At 45.8% G+C, this 21,344-nt stretch overlaps 1 protein-coding gene and 1 long non-coding RNA gene across 2 annotated transcripts in view; one reads left to right on the top strand and one right to left on the bottom strand.

Annotated features, from left to right (window-relative positions):
* The window catches only part of DDX10 (DEAD-box helicase 10), a 629,111-nt gene that overhangs the window by 233,985 nt on the left and 373,782 nt on the right, over window positions 1-21,344 (bottom strand). The window lies entirely within an intron of this gene.
* LOC123600614 lies at window positions 15,429-16,813 on the top strand. Its single transcript, XR_006713698.1, has 2 exons — window positions 15,429-16,362; window positions 16,607-16,813. It is a non-coding gene; the product is annotated as an uncharacterized LOC123600614 (long non-coding RNA).

Raw genomic sequence — 21,344 nt, 5'->3', positions numbered from 1 at the left:
ATAAACGGAAACAAACACCAGTTCAGGTGGTTATTAATTTGGGGTATTTTTAGGGCTAGAAGAACCAAATGGTTAAATGCACGACTCCAGACCAAGACGGAGAAATCAGGGACTGTGCTTCAGACGGTTTTGGGGAATGGGGGACTAACGGTGGCATCAAGACACAACTCAAAGTGCTATCCCATCTGTGGGAATCAGAGTCAAGAGCCCACAGAGGCCAACAAAAGAAAACGCAGACACGAGGAGGGGACACGGGACCATTCAACCAACCTTAAGCAGTGACGAACACACAGCCCGTCATGTTTCAGCCCATCTTGTAGTCGCTCCCACTAACTAGTTTCACTATGACAATAGATAAATACTTACTAAGCACAGCTGTTATGTCAAATGATGATCAAAAGAATAGGTTTGCATCACTTGGGACTGTAGTAAGTAAGCTCATCCTGGACATCAGCAGAGGACAAGAAAATATCCTGAGGCCAGAACTAATCAAACTCGACACATGAGCAGAAATGGCTGATGTCAGAAAAACATTTGGTAAAATGCTCTCCTAGAAAGGGAGAATAGAAGGACAAAGAGAAATGACACACACACATGAATTTATAAATTAAAAGGGCCCACTGAGTGTCCAGCACAATGAAAGAAAAGTGATCCATCCTTAGGCATATTTTCACGCCATGTCAGAGCACTGGGGTTGGAGAGAAATATCCTAAATATCATTAAAGCTTCCGAAGGGAAAACAGAGGAGCGCCTTCAAAATTCTCAGGAAAAATTATTTCCAATCAAGAATTCTATACCTATTCAAACTAAGATCAAAACAAAGGATAAAGTAAAAACGCATTTTCAGGGAAGGATGGCATGAGATTGCGGGGGCAGGGTGAGGGGTGAGAGGTAAGATTATTGCTGGTTTGAACATCTGAATTTTATTGTCAGAAATGTGAGGCCACTAGAGGTTTTGAGCCAGAGAAGAGGCAAAATCTGATTTGTGTTCACTCTTATAGTCTATTTATCTGGTATTTTATCAGTCTGTATGTCTTATGGCTACTGTTTACACGGCTCATCTTTTTCTATTCTTTTACTTTCAACCTATTTGTATCTTTGAATCCAAAGGGTGTCTCCTATAGACAACATGTAGTCATTTTTTTTTCTATCCAGTCTGACAACTTCTTTTGATTGGATGACTTAGTATAATCACATTTAACATTATTATTGATACGGTTGGATTGCTAATTACCATTCTGCTTTAGATTTCCCATATGTCTCATAACCATGTTTTTCATATATTCTTCCTTTACCACCTCCTTTTACTTAAGTGGATAGCTCCTAGCGTATTATTTAAATTCCTTTAAGGACTTCAGGGGCACCTGGGTGGCTCAGGTCTTCATCTCCCAGTTGGTAAGTTCGAGCCCGCATCACGCTCTGCTCTGACAGCTCAGAGCAAGCCTGCTTCGGATTCTGTGTCTCCCTCTCCCTCTCTCCTGACCCTCCCCCATTTATGCTCTGTCTCTGTCTCTCAAAAATGAATGAACATTTTTAAAAATGCAAATTCCTTTAAGGATTTTAAGCTATATATATATTTTTTTAACTTATCTTTTTAGTGGTTGTTCTCGGGCTTACAATATATACTTCAACTTATTAAATCTCTTTTAGATTTACACTAACTTACTTCTAGTAACCCTTCTATTGCTGCATTCTCTTTCCCTTTTACTTTCTTTTTAATGTTTATTTTTGAGAGAGAGAGAGAGACAGAGAGACAGCAGGGGAAGGTCAGAGACAGAGGGAAACACAGAATCCAAAGCAGACTCCAGGCTCTGAGCTGTCGGCACAGAGCCCGACGCAGGGCTTGAACTCACGGACCCCAAGATCATGACCTGAGCCAAAGTCCAAAGCTTAATCGACTGAACCACCCAGGCACCCCCTTTCCCTTTTTTAGGTTATTACTGTTATACACATGAATGCCTATATGAGTTGCAAACCCAACAATACAGTGTTGGAATTACTGCTTTTTATAATACTTTTATGTAAGCTAAGAGAAGAAATGAGAGCACAACTATGTTTGTAGGAGTTTCTTAAAAAACATTAATTTTCTTATTTATCAGTTGGGGTTATCTTCAGTTCTTCCTATGGATGGGATTAACTTCTGTCGTCATTTCCTCAAGCCAGTCTGGTTCCATCCCCACTCTAACCTTTCTGAGGTTATTATCAAATGTATTTCTTTGTGTTATAGGTCCAATAAGGCAGTTTTACAGAAATTGTTTTAAATTACAAGAAAAAATATTTAATGATACTGTCTTTGTATCATTACCTAGATTTTTACCAGAGCTCTTTTTCACGCAGATTCAAATTACTGCCTGCTGTCACTTCCTTTCAACCTGAAGAACTTTCCTTTGATATTCCTTATAAGGCAGTTTCTGCCAACAATAAATTCTTTCACTTTTTATTTTTCTGAGATTGCCTTCATTTCACCTTCATTTTTGAAAACCAGCTTTACTGGATAGAGGATCCTTGGTTGAGAGTTTTTCTTTCTTTGAATATACTGTCACACTGCCTGCTGGCCTCCATTGTTTCTGACAGGAAGTCAGCTGTTAATCTTCTAGTGGGGAGTCATTTTTCTCTTGCTGCTTTCAAGAGCTTCTCTGTACCTTCGCCTTTAAATGTTTTGACTACAACATTTCTCAGCATGAATCTCTTCCGGTGGATTCTGTTAGGAGTTGCTCAACTACTTAAGATGTGTGTATCAGTATTTTTTCACTGTATTTGGAAAGTTTTCAGCCATGATTTCTTTGAACATTTTTTCTGCACCTTTCCCCCCTCTCCTTCTGGTACTACCATTACATGTATGTTGATGTGTTAAAGGGTGTTTCACATTCCTGAGACTGTTCTTTTTTCTTTATTCTTACTTTTTCTTCTTTAAATTGTGTAATCGCTATTGATCCGTTTTCAAATTCTGATTTTTCTTCTGCCCACTCAAATCTGCTGTTGAGTCCCTCTCGTGAATAGTTCCTTTCAGTTATTGTACTTTTCAACTGCAGAATTTACACCCAGTTCTTTTTACAGTTTCTGTCTTTTGATACTATTTCATGAGTCACGGTGACCATCCTGCCTCTAAATCTTTAAGCATGCCTTCCTGTAGTTCTGTGAACATATTTATAATAGCTGCCTTAAAATCTATGTTGGCTGGGGTGCCTGGGTGTCTCAGTTGGTTAAGAGTCTAACTCTTTATTTTTTTTAATGTTTATTTATTTTAGAGAGAGGGAGGGAGAGAGGGAGGGAGAGAGGGAGGGGCAGAGAGTAGGAAACACAGAATCTAAGGCAGGCTCCAGGCTCTGAATTGTCAGCATAGAGCCCAACTAGGGTTCGAACTCACAAACCAGGAGATCATGACCTGAGCCAAAGATGACAGCTTAGCTGACTAGGCCGCCCAGGCACCCCAAGTCCAACTTTGATTTCGGCTCAGGTCATCATCTCACAGTTAGTGGGTTCAAGCCCCACATCGGGCTCTGCACTAACAGTGCCCTGAGCCTTCTTGGAATTCTCTCCCTCTCTCTCACTGCCCTTCCCCCATTGATGTTCATTTCTCTCTCTCTCTCTCTCTCTGTCTCTCTCTCCCTCCCTCCCACCACCCCCCATGAAAATAAACCTTTTAAAAAAACATGTCTGTTAGCTAAGTCCATCATCTGGGACCCCTTCACAAGGTATTTTCTATTGTCTGCTTTTTTCCCTACATATCACAGTTTCCTGTTTCTTTGTAGGTCTCCTCTTTTGTTGGAAAATATCCTTTTTAGATAATATATTGTAGAAACTTAACACTGACCCCTCTCCCTCTTTGGGAAGTGTTAGGGAACTCAATTTGTTTCCTTTGTTTTTTTTGTTTTCTGCAACCTCTGATGTCTGTATCTGCATTTCTGTCTTTTTTTCCTCCTGCTCCTTAGGGGTTACCTGTAGGTCTGTATGAACCACCTTTTGGTCAAAGACTGTGCATCAGCCCCCTCAGCAACTTAGATATATATGCTTACCATTAGATCTATGTGCAGCTTAGAGATTGCTTGTGTACAGAGAGTTTACAACTTTGTCTGGGAGCTACTAGCTCAGTTTCCCTCATCATTCACTCCTGACAGGGCACGACCTTGTATATGCCAGACAACTTCCAGACAACTAGGGAAGAGTATCATCATAAGTTGAAGCTTCACTTCTTAAGAGTCACTCCTGGATCAGAGTAGCTTATTGTTCGGCCAGAGGTTGTGCTCCCTTCCCGAGGCAGCAAGGCTTCCACGTTTTGCTGATCGATCTATGTGTGGGTGTTGGGGAACGTCATCGACCACGTATGACCACCGACTGAACCTTGAGCGGGTCCCGAGCACTTGGAAGCTCTTCACCCCGTCTCCCGCCCTTGGGATGCGGGTTCCACTCACCTTTCCCACTCCCAGAGTCTTCCCCAAGGACGCAGCCTTGAGATGCCGATGTGCCATTGAGAACACCTACACAGTGTATGTGAATGAGCCCAGTCAGGGCCTCTCTATAAACTTTTAAATTTTGGAGGGCAGGTGTTGTGATCCATTCATGTTGCTGCTGGCTAAGACAAGCCTTGTGTATAAGTTTCCTTTGCTTATTAAAACTACCACCTACCGATCTGGGGGAGGAGGGTCCTACTTCTTTCTTCAGTTTCTCTCGGCCCACTGGAGCTGGTTTTAGATTGTACCTAGGAAGATCCCAAGAGAGTTGCAAACCAAGAGTGGCTTAATTCATGCTTTCAAGTCTGCCCCACATTCTGCTCAGACTGCTCCTGAGTGGGTACGAGCACAGATGCACAGCCTTCTGGATCCCAGACATAAGAGTGACCCCGGGAGGCTCCTTTTGCTTAGCTCTTTCTCTACTACTAGAACCACGGAACTACCAGCCCTCTTAATGGCACACCGCCAAGATATATACTGTTTCCAGTAAAATCCTCGGCATGAACTTCTCCATCTTCTGTTCCAAGTAACTTCAGTCCTCTGAGGCAGAGTTGTGGAGTGCTCCGTCCCTTAGGCCTTGCTCTCTTTCTGGGAAGAATTTCTGTACCACGTCACTGCAGTTGGGGGCAGCAACAGCCTTTGACACACACACATGGGAGCTGGACGAGGCAAGGAAGTACCCATCCCGTCAGGTGCGCCTACCTGGAAAAGCGCCTTCGTGATACAGGCTGCAGGGGGGCAGCCAAGTAAGAGACAATGGGCCACCCCTACTGAAATGAAACAGCAGCCCTCGCAGCTGGGAGACAAACAAGTCCCCTTCTTCTGGGCTGCACCTGCTCAAAGCAGCGTGTGTCTGTTAGAGCTTTGGTTACACGGAGTTGGGCGAAGATGAGATGGGCGTCGGTTCGGCTCCAAATGCCACAAGCTCATTGTTCTCACTGAGATTTGGCAGATTTTCTCAAAGAAATGTATCTCCTTTTATTTTATGTTCTAAGGACAGTTTCCAGAGGCTTTCGATCGTGTGTGTGTCTAATCTGCAAAATACTATTTTGCCACACAAAGAATCCACCAAACTCCTCGTGTCACTATTGCAGAAGCTGCAACCCTGACTCCTATTTTAAAACAACCCTTTTCCCTGCCGTGTGGAGAGCAGGAACAGAGTAGAAACAGTAAGCTCTGTATTCAAAATGTCCATCACTATTTATATGCACAGTGTCTTTAACACAGCCTGATGCACAGCACTGCTCACAAATGTTAGCTTTCTTTCTGGGTCCTTTCCAAGGAAGGCTGGCCCTCAATGAAGGGACCCCAGAAGCTCTGAGACGCCCCCTCAAAAACACTGCTCTTACTTGCCAGCCTCCTCGTTTCAACCAAGATTTTTTGACCCCAGGACAGTCACTCTGCCGGCCCTCTTTGAAGTAGCCTACACCTTCTGGTAAGAGACCCCTGAACTTCCTGACCACGTTGGGACCCAGATTCCCACCTTCCTTGCCACGTCACCAGTTTTTCTCTTTGCTTCACATTTCTCAGTGTTAATACTCATACTGCTTCCGTCGGCACTTGCCAGTTCCAGCTGACATTTTCTCGTCTCCCCGTCTGTATTTGTGACTGGTCCTAGAAGCCCTGTCCACCCTATCTGTTCCCCACCCCCAAATACAGTCCACTCAGTCCAGCTCCCCTGGCCCTTCCAAGCCTCTACGCTTCTCTTTCGGTTCCCGCTCATCTCTGATCTTGCCCCGGGCCCTAGTTCTTGCTTCTACCTGCTGACACCCACACCTGAGTTTTACCCATTATTGATGCCAATCTTCCAACCTCCCTACTGTGTTTTGGCTCAGGGTTTTTTTTGTGTTTTTTTTTTTTTTTTTTTTTTTTTTGGAATTGTTGACACCCAACTTTACATTACTTTTGGCTATCCAACACAGCCGTTCCATAAACTGTATGTTATGCTATGCTCACCAGAAGTGTTGCTCCCACCGATCATCACACAACACTATTACAGTATCACTGATCGTGTTCCTTAAGTATATTCCTTATGTTCTACCTTTTGTTCCCATGACTTATCGATTCCGTAAGCGAAAACCTGGATCCCCCCCCCCACACCATTCGACTCTGTCAACCATCAGTTTGTTCTCTGTATTTTTGACTCTGATCCTGCTTTTTGTTTATTTATTCATTTGCTTTGTTTTTTAGATTCCACACGACTGAAACCATATTATATTCTTCCTTCTCAGTCTGACTTGTTTCCCTTAGCACAATTCACACTAGACTGACTCAGGGACTTGCCTCTTTTTTTAAGTTTATTTTATTTTATTTTATTTTATTTATTGTGAGAAAGCGTACATATCTTTCTTCCCCAACTCTTAAGATATTAAAATTTTATGTTGCATTCTGGGTAAAGCTACTCCAACGTTGATCCTAAGTTCTCCGCTTACACCATCGTGACTTTGCCTATTGAAATTAAAGGCAGGATGGGAGGGGCTCTGATGTGGGCTATGTCCCTTTGTAAATGTGTCCTAACGAAGAGGGAGAGAGAGAATCCCAAGCAGGCTCCGCATTGGCAGTGCAGAGCCCAACACGGGACTTCAACTCACGAGTCACAAGATGATGACCTGAGCAGAAATCAAGAGTCAGACACTCAACTGCCTGCCTCCCAGGTGCCCCAGCTCAGGAACTTCTTAATGGGTCTTCACTACCAAGCCTCCTCCCAACCCAACTCTAGATTTCTCACTTGCTTTCACCTACCAGTTCATGGCACCCACCCATATCACTACTATCCTATTATCTTGTGCTTTTTATATGATCTTTCTGTCCCTATCTCTTTGTGCGGTTGCTTGCCTTGCTGCCTACATTCCAAAACCAAAAATGTACTTCTGTATTTCCATTTGTAGAATGGACAGACTTGCACTTTATATACTGTACCTAGCATTAAGTACAGCATATAGAATAATCCAAAGCAAAGAGATCTTTAGAAGCTTTAAGATAAAACAAAGTCTCTGAAAAAGTATGGAATCAACACAATAAAGGAAACTATTATCTAAAAGAGTGCAAGACTCATGAGGGCAAAAATTTGATTTTATTTATCACTGTATCCTCAGCGCCTAAAATAGCACTTGACAAGTAATGGTCTCAATAAATATTTGTAGAATGAATAAGTAAATTCAGTGGAGTCCAGATGACTACAACACTAAGAAATATTTTTGCATTTATACCCCAATTAGTCAAGAGTCCTCGATATACTAACTACATCCATATGGTATCATGGATTATTTCTAAGCAATCATGTCTGTGATCTTAGCACCTTGTGACAGGCATTCATTTTTTCTTCAGTGTCTAACTCCCATCTTAAAGATTTTTTTGCTTCAAACTCTACCCAGATCTTAATATCTTTTTTCCCCAAATCTTAGTATCTTAAAATTTTATGTTGCATTCTGGGTAAAGCTACTCCAACGTTGATCGTTAAGTTCTCCGCTTACACCATCATGACTTTGCCCATTGAAATTAAAGGCAGGATGGGAGGGGTTCTGATGTGGGCTATGTCCCTTTGTAAATGTGTCCTAAATAAGAGGCTGGCTTGGGTTTTGGTCAGACCTGAATTTTCCTGAAAAGTATTTGTCTAGTTCTAATTAGCAGCTCTAACAGCTAATTTTATGTAAACTTTCCGTACAGCATGAACACCTGTGTCAAGTTGTCTGTTTCTCCTGTTGAGGGCAAGGAATCTGCTTGGCATTTCTCTGAATTTGTGATGCTTTTCAAAATTTGCATCCACGTGTAGAGCTTAAAGAAGGGCAGAAAGCCTGAGAAAACAGCACCCGTGATAACTCCCTGTGTAAACACCACTAGAGAGAAAGGTAATAAATTGTAGCGACTCTCACTTGTTTTTAATTTCTGGCCACTGGGGTGAGTAACTTCTATCTTCTTCCCAAAAGATTCACAAGAATTGATTTATTTTAGCCTAGTCTGGTGGGAGACCAGAGTACATCTCCTTAATAGGTCATATTATCATAATTTAAATTAATGTTCTTCCATGGCTTTTAATATGACCATTTTTATCCCTTATGATCTTTGCAGTAACTTTTAAAAAGGCTAAGATTTAGGGTTTAGGAATCCCTGAGGAAAAGAGGTGCTAAGTTTGATTAATTTTGTGTCATGCTTTTGGGTATCTGACATTCTTCAGTTTTATTTTAACCAAGAGAGGCACCGAGATTACAGATGCTACCACCACTCATCAGACGCACTTGGTCCTGAAGTCTCTTCGGGGCTTTCAAGAAACTTTCCTTTACAAAAGTATCTAAGGGAAGAGGACAGCGTAGGAACAAGCACTTTCCACCAACAATACTTTTTCTCACCATTGCACATCCAAATACCTAAGACATCACAGCAATGTAAGTAATGCCACACACCAGCACAGGGGAGGGGGAGTAACCTGGCAGCCTCTCCCCCTCCCAACTCCCCACGTCCTCCCCTTACCTGTCTCTAACCTGCAACCGTATTTTGTACCTATGAATACACTAAACTCTGTGTGTAAGCGTGCCTTAAGGTATCGCCTATGAATCGAAGGGTACCAAGGGTGGTCCTCCTACTTCACTTGAAACGCATGGTCCCAAACAGCTGTGTAGATGGAGAGAGTGGCAAAATAAATGAACCGATCAAAAGACCTAGGAGATCTCATAACACGATCTTCTTCCTGAGATTTGTGCCCACAAATTTGGACAACTCCCCAACATTAAGGGGACTTGGGTACCCAACTCCTCCAGTGAAACACATAGAATTCATCAGGGGCATCAATTAACTTAACAAAGGGCCAAAACAATACCAAATCAGAAAGGCTTTCCAAAGGCCACAGTTAAAAGGCATGTTACTGAAGAACAGACCACTTGGAATTTACGGAATTACCAGGATGACTGAAGCTAGGAACCTCTGCGTCTTCACTGAAGCCCAAGTGTTAACCACCATGACTGGGGAAATGAGTCTGGCTTGGGTCCAGACCCCAGACAGGAAAGAGAAATGAAGTCAAAATCCCCAGAAGCGCAGGAGGTTTACATCAGGGAGGGGAAAGTGCCGAAGCCAGGGCAGAGCTGTAGGTTCAGGCAGACCACTACGGACGGGCAGGAAACAAGAGGGTGTCTAAGTGAAGGTAAATCGAATAGGAAAGAAGCCACCAAGCCAGATGGCAGAGGTCTAAGCCAGACAGCCTGCAGCTCCAGGATAGGTTATCTGAGATAAAAGGGATTTCATGATGAATCAAATTCCCCACTAATTTTACTGAGATGCTTAAGGAACCTGCCCTTTGAAAACTCTTCTCCTCAGTCTGTATTCCTTTTCTTTGTTTCACTTTTATCTAAGTTCCTGGGATCCATCAGTCTCTTGAATATCCCTCAATAGCCTATGCCAGCTCTGCCCTAAAACAGCCACGACCCCCTAAACCTGGTATCTGAGACAAGGCACAGGCAAGCTTGGAGGGAGTGTTCTCTTATACCCACCCCACTCTACTTCCTGAAACTCAAAGACAGCTAGGGAAGCCAGTGCAGTCTTTGGTTTGCTAAGCAGGAACTACCGAAGACAGACACGAGCTAAATGAGCTAGCTCTAGGCGTCATTCAAAAGCTCCTTCAGTGTCGTCATGGAAATGCAGCCTCTAGACTCACAAGAAATGGGGAGGAGAGGGAGAAAATGTCCCTTTCTAGTAGTTGCCAACATGTTCCAACCATATGCATGTGAGTTTTCTGCAGAGACCCCATTTATAAAGTAGAGAAAGGCATACAAGCCCTGGTTCAAGTGGCCCTCAGGGATCCCCCATTTCACAGAGTTGGTCTCCCCCTCATCACCTGCTCCCCCTGTTCCTTCCTTTGCAGCTGCTGCTGAGGCATAGCTAGAATTCCAGAGCTATAGAAAACATGATGTGAAAAATACTAGCTGGTGGTTAAACATACAGGCTTCAGAATTTAAAAATCTTTGTTCTAATTCCCAATTCTCCCGTTTATGGCCCATGTGAATTTGAGCAAATTAACCTAAGCTTCTACTCCTCATCTATAAAACGCAGATAATAATAGCAACCTCAAAGGCTGTTTTGGAGGTTACATAAGATAATGCATTTACAATACTTAGAATTGCCTGCCCTGTAATAAGAATTCAATAAATGTCAGATATTATTAAAATGACGCATTCTGTAAGAATCAGAGTCTTTTAATAGTGGAGGCGAGAATTGGTACCTCTTGCCCTTAAATTCTTCTAGAATACTGTTTCCCAAATTGTGTTCGGCAGAACAGTATCCCCGTGAAATATTTCATGAATAAAAGCCTCGTGGTCAATTCTATTAGCAAAATGTGTCCAATAAAGCCTCTGAGAGATTTACAGTGCATACTGAAGGTGAAGTGTCTGGATAGGTCAGTGAATCACATGATGAAATTCTGCCTTAGATCACTCTTGCTGGATTGTGGACCATGAAATGGAAGGGGCAGCTAGGATGGAGGGGACACTAACTGGGAATCATCACAACAACCCAGGGGATGGAATACAGTGGCCTGAACCAAGGCAAAGAAAAGTGATCATATTCGTAAGAGGAGGAGGAGAAGGGAAGTAAGATCAAAGAGTCAGTGCTGAAACCCAGGTATCTGGCCTAGGTTATGGGGTCGACGGTGGTGCCGTTAAGGAAATGGAGTACCGAACGGAACCAGAATAGGCGAAGAGGAGTTTCACTTTCCACCAGTGAGTCTGAGATGCAGATTTTCCAGAAACTTTCCACGGCAAGTGACAGAAACTAACGAGTACAAAGGGAATGTAGTAACTCAAGTAACATGGAAAGAGAGGGGAGACTTGGTCTTGGACTCTGGAGCAATGTCCCTTGTCCCCCGGTAGCTGGTGTCATTTCTTTCAGCTCGACAAGACTGCTGTACCAACCTGGTTAAGGTTTCTGATTCTAAAGACCTTCTCAGATAAGACTGTTCCTCCAATTGTACTGACCGGGAAAACCCACCCACCATCTTTGCTCAAAACCACTTGATCCCCGCCCCCGCCCCGCCGCCCCCAAGAGAGTCACTCCTGTGGACAAACACGGGACTTGTCGGACTCTCAGCTGAGTCTGAGACCTGCCTGTGACACGGGGGTCTTGTGGAAGGCTGGGAAACACTGAACCTACAAAGCCTCTCGGCCTAACCACAGAGCGATACCAAATTCTGTGTTAGATGACCTCAGTCGGTGTCAGCCAACCTAAAAGATGGCCGCTGCAGATTTCCAAATAAGGGTCATGGGTGAGAGAACTCTGCTCCTTGTGATCTTTCACATCTGTAAAACTCCTCCCTTTCTGGATCGAAGCTTGGAAAAAGGGAAAAATAGGAATATCCATCTCTCATGACTCTTTCCTCCACCCTCCCGAACGCTCTGGATTGGAAGTTTTCTCTACATCAATATTTCTCATATTTTAGTGTGCATCAGAATCGCCTAGAGGGCTCGTTAAAGAATAGATTCCTGGGGCGCCTGGGTGGCGCAGTCGGTTAAGCGTCCGACTTCAGCCAGGTCACGATCTCACGGTCCGTGAGTTCGAGCCCCGCGTCAGGCTCTGGGCTGATGGCTCAGAGCCTGGAGCCTGTTTCCGATTCTGTGTCTCCCTCTCTCTCTGCCCCTCCCCCGTTCATGCTCTGTCTCTCTCTCTGTCCCAAAAATAAATAAACGTTGAAAAAAAAAATTAAAAAAAAAAAAAAAAAAAAAAAAAAGAATAGATTCCTGACCTCTATCCCTAGAGTTTCTGTTCCCGCAAGTCGGAGGTGGGACGAGGCAATCTGCATTTCTAACAAGTTTCCAAGTGATCCTGATACTGCCGGCCTGGGGGCCACACTTTGAGATCCAAACTGGTGTTCCCTACACAATGAAACAACTCTCTGATCTGAATCCTCTCTTAAATAAGGGCACTTTCTCTCTATACCAGAGCTCTGTGATAGGAATCCTGTAACCTCAGACCTCCATTTGTTAGGACCTACACTAATCCGGCAGATCCATTATTGCTCTAACATGCCTGGTTCTCAAGCCTATTTTCTTACTGCTTTCTATTTTGCGTGCCAGAAGCTGAAAACCTGGCACATTCTTTCCGTTTTCCTTCTGTAACATCCCCAACATACCTGCAGGCAGATGGATATAGTTAGCTGAGTGAGGAGAGAGTCATGAACTCAGAAAGGGGGGGAAAAACCACATGACAATATTTTCAAAAACAGACCCCATTAGAGATGCGTTTTGCCACTGGAATTACAGGAAAAATTGTTCTCTTCAAACAAATGAATTTTCTCCCCTCAATTATAGCTACATAGTCATGGCGCCTCCTCTGTGAAGCTGACATAGGAAACTCAACGTTTAATTGGAGGCTCCATTTTGGTTGTTCCTTTTAGCTGTTATTTTCTAGATAAACTTTCCTCCTTAACCTTCCTTATTAGTCCATTTCAATCCTGGATTCTTCCTCTCTTGCCCATTTATAAAAATTTTAGGAAAAAAAAATGTTTAAGTAGGGATCCTTCAGTCTCTTACTGAAGGTTCACCAACATAAACACCTCAAAAGTTCTTTTTATAAGAGCATTCCTTTCTCAGCTGTCCTGAAGAGTGGGTAGGGGAGAAGTCTGTGTCCAAGCTCAGTTTTATGGGAAAGAGTAGAGCCCTAACTCAGTTGGGTAGTGTTGGGGATAATTAATGGAGAGGCTGTGCCCTCAGGTGGGAGAATGCAAAAACAGAAAAGGTATTTGGGCACTAATTAGACAACTATCCCTCTCTTTGGTGAAGGAGGCCTGGGGCGGGGGAACAGAGAGGTAATCATCATCGGGATAGTTTGCGGGATTCCTCCAAAACTCCCTCTACTTCCAAAATGCTCCTATTCCCCACACCATCAATAATTTTTCATTCAGGTTATTATTTTGTCTCCAGATGTATCCTTATAAGTGCCAACAGTCCTGAAAGGTATGCCACATCTGGAAAAACAACACTTTGAGAGGACAAGATGTTCTTTCTGATAGAGTGGAAGAGAATGCAGTTCATGACTGCTACCCAGAATAGATCAACTCCTGGGTTGGGGTTCCCTTCCAGAAGACAGCATGAGCCCAGAAGAGAAGAGGGCACAGCTAAAGCTAAAACACCAAAAAAACAAACAACAAAAAAAATCCCAAAAAAACAAAAAAACAAAAAAACAGAAACATGTAGGGTAGCTCAGTCATTAGTGAACTGCAGAGGCTTCTGAAAACGAAGCACTTCAGTGACACGCAAGCCCAGAATCCTAGGACTACGCACTGCGGTTCCATTCACATCTTAGAATCGTGACCCTAGAGTTGGGCAGTGCACAGCCTAGGCGGCCCTAGGTAGCAGCCTAAGTCCTATGGAAGCCCAAATAAATCACCACACGGAGAAGACGTAGGACGCTCTCTCAGGCCTCAATCTCTCCCATTCTACACTGGACGAAGCATCCCTGTGAAAATGCTCCATCTCCAGACTTGCCAGGTTGGACAAAAACAAGCATGTTCTTCAAAAGCCTGAATTTACGAGGTTAACTGCCAGAACTGCACACAGCCTGCAGGCTAAACAAGGAGAAAAACACGCAGCCTTCAACCGCCGCTCCTGCCTACCTCGAGTTTTTTAAGGACAATCAGAAGAGCCAAAGACCAGGAGGGAAAAAAGGGCAGGGGGAGGTTTCACAAAATCCTAGAAAGGGCCATGATAGGACAAGACCGGAATCAGAGACAACTGTGACCCATCTCAATCTGTACCTGCAGGAGCCTCCTTCCAAACAGCTTCCATGGTTTTTCCATCTTTCCAAGGAGGCTAATGAGCTCCACTGGGCGCCCTGCTGCACCCCCCCCCCCCCATTGACTATTCTCCACGTGTCCTTGGAAGACCACCTGTCATCTATTTCGTTCAAACACAACGTCAGCAATACTGTCGTGAAAAGCCTAGACAAACACAGCGGTGGGGCGCTGGGTGGGCCAGTCGGTTAAGCGTCTGACTCTTGGCTTCAGCTCAGGTCTCACGGTTCAGGAGTTCGAGCCCTGTGCCCGGCTCTGCGCTGACAAAGTGTAACCCGCTTAGGATTCTCTCCCCCCACCCCTCCTTTCTGACCCTTCCTTGCTTGCTCTCCAATCAATCAATCAATCAATCAGCTGTGCCAACAGGCAGGTGGTTTTCCCAGTAGTGTTGTAAATTAGGGTCCTTAGGCAAGTGGCTCCTCTCTAGGCCCCAAGCCCTTTGCCAGAAGCCTGGGAGATTAGACCCGGTGCTGCCCAAGGGTCCATCCGGCTCCCACACTGCTTTCTATGTATGACCCTCGACGGTTCTTTCAGCGTCCTTCTCGTTATTAGCTACACAAAGCCCATCACTGCCCTTCTTTGATGAAAGCGAGGCCCTACCAGGTTTCTTAAGTAGCCGGGCAAAGGCGGCCATGCACCTGCCTCTTAGACGGTCTCGTTTGCAATGCCTTTGCAAAGACCGTCTTCCAAATCCCTTGCTAAAGCATCAGGCCCCAAACTGCAAGGAGAGAGTCAAGTGTACTGTCCATCAGTCCCGGCGAATCTTCGAGGCCCAAGCAGTCGGCTCTCCCCCTGGCCAGGCGCAGCGACACGGCCTTGTGACGCTCCCGAACGGAGAGGGAAGCAGAGGTGTTCGCACGTGCCTCACCCCGGCCACCCCCCACCCCCCCTCACCAGCCCTCCTGTTGCACAGCAGTTAACAAGGCTCTGGGCTCCTCCACAAGCACGACAAGCTGGGGGCAGGGCCCACTGTGGCTGCCCCAAGAGACAACAAAGTCACCCAGGGGACAACGGGCACACTCCCCCAGGAGACCGGGGACAAATTCGCCGGGGGGACCAAGAACAAACTTGCCCAGGTGACAACTCTCCCAGGAGACAAAGGACACACTCGCCCAGGGACGAAGCCACGGCAGGAAGCAGTGCCGCCACCAAGCGAGAGGAAATGACGCGCAACGGGAAGTTCTTTTTGGCGCCTCGGGCCCTACCTTGTCACGTTTCCGCTGGTCGCGGGATGAAACGGGGCTGCTCCGGGGCGACGGCTGCTCTTCCCGGGTGCCGCTCCGGGGTTTCTGGAAGCCGCCGAGGCTGAAGCTTCTGGATTTCCCGCCTCTTCCGGCCTCGACAGCGAGAGCGCCGCCCCAGACCCCCGCCCGAGCTCTCGGCTGACCCCACGGCCGCAGTGACACGTGATCACACGTGGCCATCACTTCCCGTGGTTGAGGCGCGGGCCCCGCGCGCCCGGCTGCACGAAGTCCTCCAGGGGCGACCGTCGGAGCCCTGCGCAGGTGCAGTCACCCGGAAGCTCGTCCACCCCCCCGCCCCCCGACCCTGCAGCTTCCGCCCGCCACGCCCACAGCGGAGCCCTTTCCTGGGAAACGCGTCCCCGAGGCTCCACGCACCGCACCTGACGCGACCCGGGTAAGACCTCTCCGGAAACTTTCCAGGTTCTGGCGGGCAGGTGCAGAGACTTGCTCATCTTGTCGCGGCCCCAGGCGAGCCACGAAAGGGAGTTTCACCGTTCGTCCAACTTGCCACCTCACCGTGTGGAGTGGCCACCGCTTTCTTGGGTGTCTCCTTACCCACCCCCATCCTCCGTGTACGGGGGGACGGTTTCAGGGGTCTCCCAGGGGGGATTCCTGAGTTCTCCGGAGCACAACAACCCATGCGGTCAGAACCGCGCTCGACCCCGCTGTGTAAACATGATGAACTGTCCGAGAAGCGAATTAGCCTGATGTCACACAGCTGGGGTGAGAACCCAGGCGCTTTGGGGACCGAGCCTGCGCTGGCCGCTCCTCTGCTACACTGTAAGCCAGACCCCTCCACCCCCCAGCTTCCACGGCCTTCTCCCCATGCAGCTTTCACCCGCAGGCTCCAGAGAATCTACACCCAATCCTGATCTGCGGCAGAAGGCGGAAAAGCGATGTAAGCGGCTTTGTATATCTGCTCAGAACTGAGACACCCTTCTGGCTCTACCTTGACTGTGTACCCCAGATGTACAGCGAAGCTCCAGATATGTTCCCCCCCGGTCTGAGCACCTTGAAGGTTACCTACTATTTACACAGCCTTTGACTCATTCATTGCACAAGTATATTTGATTGTCCACTACAAACCCACCCTAAAAAAGAGAATGCAACCAATTAACCGATATGTTATGTCCATTTTACAGGTGGGAAAACTGCTGCCCTCCCCCAAATGGCTCTTCATCCTGAGACCTCCGGAGACCACCTGTGATCTATTTCATTCAACTACAACATTAGAAAAATTGCCATTAAAGCCTGTATAAAGCCAGGCTTTCTTAAGCCTGGTTAATCAAAAAAGTTCAATCACTTGTCTGCCATCCCACATCTAGTAAATAAATGAAATCAGCATTTGATTCTGAGTCTTCCTCTTTCTGAGATTTGAGCCCCAGCTTGCTCCTGCCAGGCCCCTCCTCCACTTGATCCCCGACATCCTAGTTCCCTAATTCTTTGACTGGGTGTCCCACAATCCACTTCTTACACTAAGTATCAGAGTTAGCGCAGACCCCACACGTAAAGGACTCAGTCTCACAAAAATGCCAACTATAAATGGTGTACCAGAATACCTGCGTTTTCGCCCAGTTGATTAAAAATTTGGGAGCTCCCGTGGGTCACGCTCGCATTTCATAACTCACTAAAACTACTCACAGGACTCAGGAAAACTCTATGTTGAGGATGGCAGTTTTATTATAGAGGAGACAACTCAGGAATGGCCAGATGGAAAGGATGCCTAGGGCAGGGCATGGGAAGGGGGGACGGAGTGCAGAGCTTCTGGGACCTTCTCTGGGTGCCCTGCCCTCCCAGAACGTCAACACCATCATAAACCTGGAAGTTCCAAAACCTTGTGGTTCAGATGTTTTTGTGGAGGCTCCTTTCACTGGCCTGAGTCATTGGCTGTTGGTGATTGAACTTAATCTCCAGCTTTCATCCCTTCCCCAGAGGTTAAGAAGTGGGCTGAGGGGCACCTGGGTGGCTCAGTCGAGTGAGCGTCTGATTTCGGTTCAGGGCATGATCTCATGGTTCATGAGTTCCAGCCCCACGTCGGGCTCTGTGCTGACAGCTCAGGGCCTGGAGCCTGCTTCGGATTCTGTGTCTCCCTCTCTCTCTACTCCTCCCCTGCTCATACTCTCTAAAAAAGAAATAAAGATTAAAAAAAAAAAAGAAGTGGTTTGAAAGTTCCAACCCTAATCACCATGTGTAGCCAGACCCTCCTGTGAAACTATCTGAGGGGACACCTGGCTGGCTCAGTCAGAAAAGCCTGTGACTGGGGGTGCCAGGGTGGCTCAGTGGGTGAGGCGTCCGACTTTGGCCCGGGGTCATGATCTCACAGTTTGTGGGTTCGAGCCCCATGTCGGGCTCTGTGCTGACAGCTGGGAGCCTGGAGCCTGCTGTGTCTCCCTCTGTCTCTGACCCTCCCCTGCTCATGCTCTCTCTCTCTCTCTCTCTCTCTCTCTCTCTCTCTCAAAAATAAACATTTAAAAAAAAAAGAGGAGCCTGGATGGCTCAGTCTGTTTGGCGTCTGACTCTGGATTTCAGCTCAGGTCATGATCTTGCAGTTCGTGCATTCAAGTGCGGCATCGGGCCTGTTGGTGCAGAGCCCCCTTGGGATGCTCTCTCTCCCTCTCTCTCTTCTCCTCCCCTACTCACACTCTACCTCTCTCTCTCTCTCAAAATAAATAAACATTAAAAAATAAATAAATAAAAGAAACTATCTGAGAGGCTACCTTGAGTCATCTCATTAGCATATAATCAGGCTCTTTGTGAATAACGAGTCCTATCAATCAAGAAATTCCAAGGGTTTCTGAAGCCTGTGCCGGAAACTGGGGGCAAAGATCATACATATTTTTTAACTATACCCCAATACTCCAGGAACCACAGCCGGGACTGAAACTGAGTTACCTGCCATCAGACTTCCCTTAAGGAAGCCACCTGCCTGGGTCTCTAGGCGTCCTTCCTGGCTCCCCCATCACTATATTCCACACACCTGTCAGGGCAGCCTGTCTGCCTAACTGGAAACTCTCCGTCCCACAAGGTTCTGCCTACTGGCTCAGCAGCCACAGTCAGCTGGGCCCGCCCCCGTCACCCCAAGCCTGCCTAACTCCAGGGATCTGGTCTCCTTCCAGCACTCGCCCTCCCCCAAGTCTGTGCCTGTGGGAATTGTATCACATCCTGCCAGATACCCATGTGACCCAGACACGCCCAAGGGGCATTTGACTTTGCCAGCCATAGGCATTGGAGGCCACAGGCTTTGGCACTGAGGAAGCTGGGGAAAGAATTGGGTCAGTATGAATCACAGCAAGAAAAATCTATAGGGTATTAGATTTAGAGAATATTACTCTGCAGCATTATTAGAACACCTCTCTGTCTGCGCTCACTAGGCCTGTATCAGCGTTTCCATTATAAATCCTATTTCCAAAGGTTTATGACTTGCTGTAAAAATTCAAGCAAGGCTGAAAAGCAACGTCGTGAGTTTGCAATCCAGGAAGCAATTTGATTCAAAGAAAGGATAAAAAGTTGAGAAGAAACAAACAAATAGAAATGAGAAAAAAGAAACAGATTGTTAAAAACACAAAACAAAAAACAAAGACAGCTAGAGCATTTGCCCTGCTTTTCCACCCTCGTGTGACTTACTAATTTTGTTTTCAAATTTGAGCTTTCACAGATTACTAACGCCCATATGCAAAGAGGCCTATGAGGACTGGAAGCATTAGGTCCATAGGATGTGCTTTCCTCTTGGAAAAGCGGGTAGCAGCATGTGTTAAACCCTGCCCGGTGAGGGTCCTCTGGGGAAACAGTGCCCCACCTCACCTCCTTTCCTGCATTCAGGAAAACTCTTGGGGAACGTATATCTAATCTTTGCTGGCCCAGTAAAAGGCAGGGGAGCTATAGTAAGTTTATACTCTCTAACGAGCAAACACAAGTTATAGTCCAATAATTTCCTGACGACAAAGCAACTATCTATAGCATTCTTTGGTACCCTCCAGAGACTATTTTAAGGCAGGTCCCCAAGACTTCCATATATCTGTGACGATTTATCCAGTTATAATTTCATCAAGACGTGGCCCGAGAGATAGTGGGCACTTTAGCCAGCATTACCCATAATTCACTTCCTGAAGAGAGGATGCTTCTGTTAGTTCAGAAATACCACCTCCCAACCCTCGGAAGCGTGTACTTGGAACGCACCACAATTCACCCAAGTCCAGCCTGCCGAGTTGGCAGTTTTCAATAAAGTTTTCAATAAAGACGCCTTAGGGCAGTTTTCAATAAAGACGCCTTAGGGCAGTTTAGGGGAGCCAGGAAGAGACAACTACCAGTCTTTGGGTCCAGACTTTCTCAGAGGAGGACGAAGCAATCTGGTTGCAAGGATGGCAATCTGGTTAGAAGGAGAAAAGAGGGAACTTGTCTTGTCTGTAATTACATATTCAGCAACACTATGCTACTGCTACTACTTAAATCATTGGGTTATTTGGGGGAGATTAAAGAAAGGAGTGAAGGGAATTATGTGGGGGACACTCATGCCTGTCCAGGTCCTGGTGCTGCAAAAGTGAGAATCTGCCTTCAGGGAGGTGATCTGTCTGAAACTCACGTCTGACCTCAAGTAGCACGGTTGAATAACAAGGAGTGGAATTAGTTTTTATTACGTATCATTGCTGTGTTAGACAGCATGCCAGTTTTTTATATATTATTTCATGGAAACCTTACAAAAATCCTATGATATTGATATGTGTTATTTGTGCTCCTGTAAAAGACGAGGAAATTAACTCATCAGGGGTTAAACCACAAGCAAAATGGCCGAGATGAGATTGACTGAATTCCAAAGCCCCGGATCTTTCCATAACAGACAGCTCTGAGCAATACTTTAACGGGCAAATTACAGAATGGAAATAAAGCTGAGGGGCGCCTGGGTGGCTTAGTGGGTTAAGCATCTGATTCTTGATCTCAGCTCAGGTCTTGATCTCAGGGTTGTGAGTTCAAACCCCACCGTTGGCTCCACATTGGGCTCTGCATTGGGTGTGAAGCCTATTTAAATATTAAAAAAAAAAAAAAGGAAATGAACGTGGGTCTTAAAGTTTCATGATGTTATCTGGGGTAGAACTAGGGAGAGGCCCAGTAAGCGTCTGCACAAAGGAAGGCAAACTTTAATTATGCTAATTCCTCAAATCTAGAAAAGTAAGCTTAATTTCAGAAAATAAAAAGCTTCTGGGATTTTTTTTTTTAAGTGTGATTTTATATATGAGCAGTCTTAAAGCGAACTCTGAAAACTAAAAGCTTCCCACCTTTAAAGGCAGTGTGGATAATTAAGCTATTGTCTGTCTCCTCCTACCCTGCCCTGCTGAGCTCCGCGATTCTGGAGCCCGCGGCCCACAAACTTTATTTCTGTTTTTCTAGCCGATGATCTACTAGGGTCTGCCTACAGGGGGCGCTAACAGGAAGATTGGAAGGCGGAAGGAAGGCGAAGACTCTGCTTCCTTTTTTTGCTCTCTGTACTTAACAGTAATAGGTTTCAAATGCTCTCCACACTCCCAGAAGCAGCTGTAGATACCAGCACCAGCCAGTGGTCTGACACCCCTTCTCCGAGATTCTAGAGTCTAATAGCCCCAACCTCATGGCTCTGTTCCCACAGCTGTAGAGGAAGTAGCTTTTTCCCGAAGCTGCTATACCTGTTACCTCAGCATTCCCTTTTGCCTTTAAATACCTAAATACCCTTTTAACAAATTCCTTTTATGAAATCCTCTATTAAAATAACATGTGGCTCATTTTTCCTGAATGGGCCCTGACCGACATAAAGTCCTCTGAAGGAAGCTTCTTTAACTGCCTTGAAGTTCAATTCTCTTTGCTGCCTGGAAATTTTTTTTATAGTGTGCCATATTACAAATTAACCTAAAT

The sequence above is a fragment of the Leopardus geoffroyi genome, chromosome D1 (genome assembly GCF_018350155.1).
Source record: "Leopardus geoffroyi isolate Oge1 chromosome D1, O.geoffroyi_Oge1_pat1.0, whole genome shotgun sequence".
Classification (NCBI taxonomy): domain Eukaryota; kingdom Metazoa; phylum Chordata; class Mammalia; order Carnivora; family Felidae; genus Leopardus; species Leopardus geoffroyi.
The sequence above is the reverse complement of the archived record's forward strand: the minus strand, read 5'-3'. Positions and strand labels throughout refer to the sequence as shown.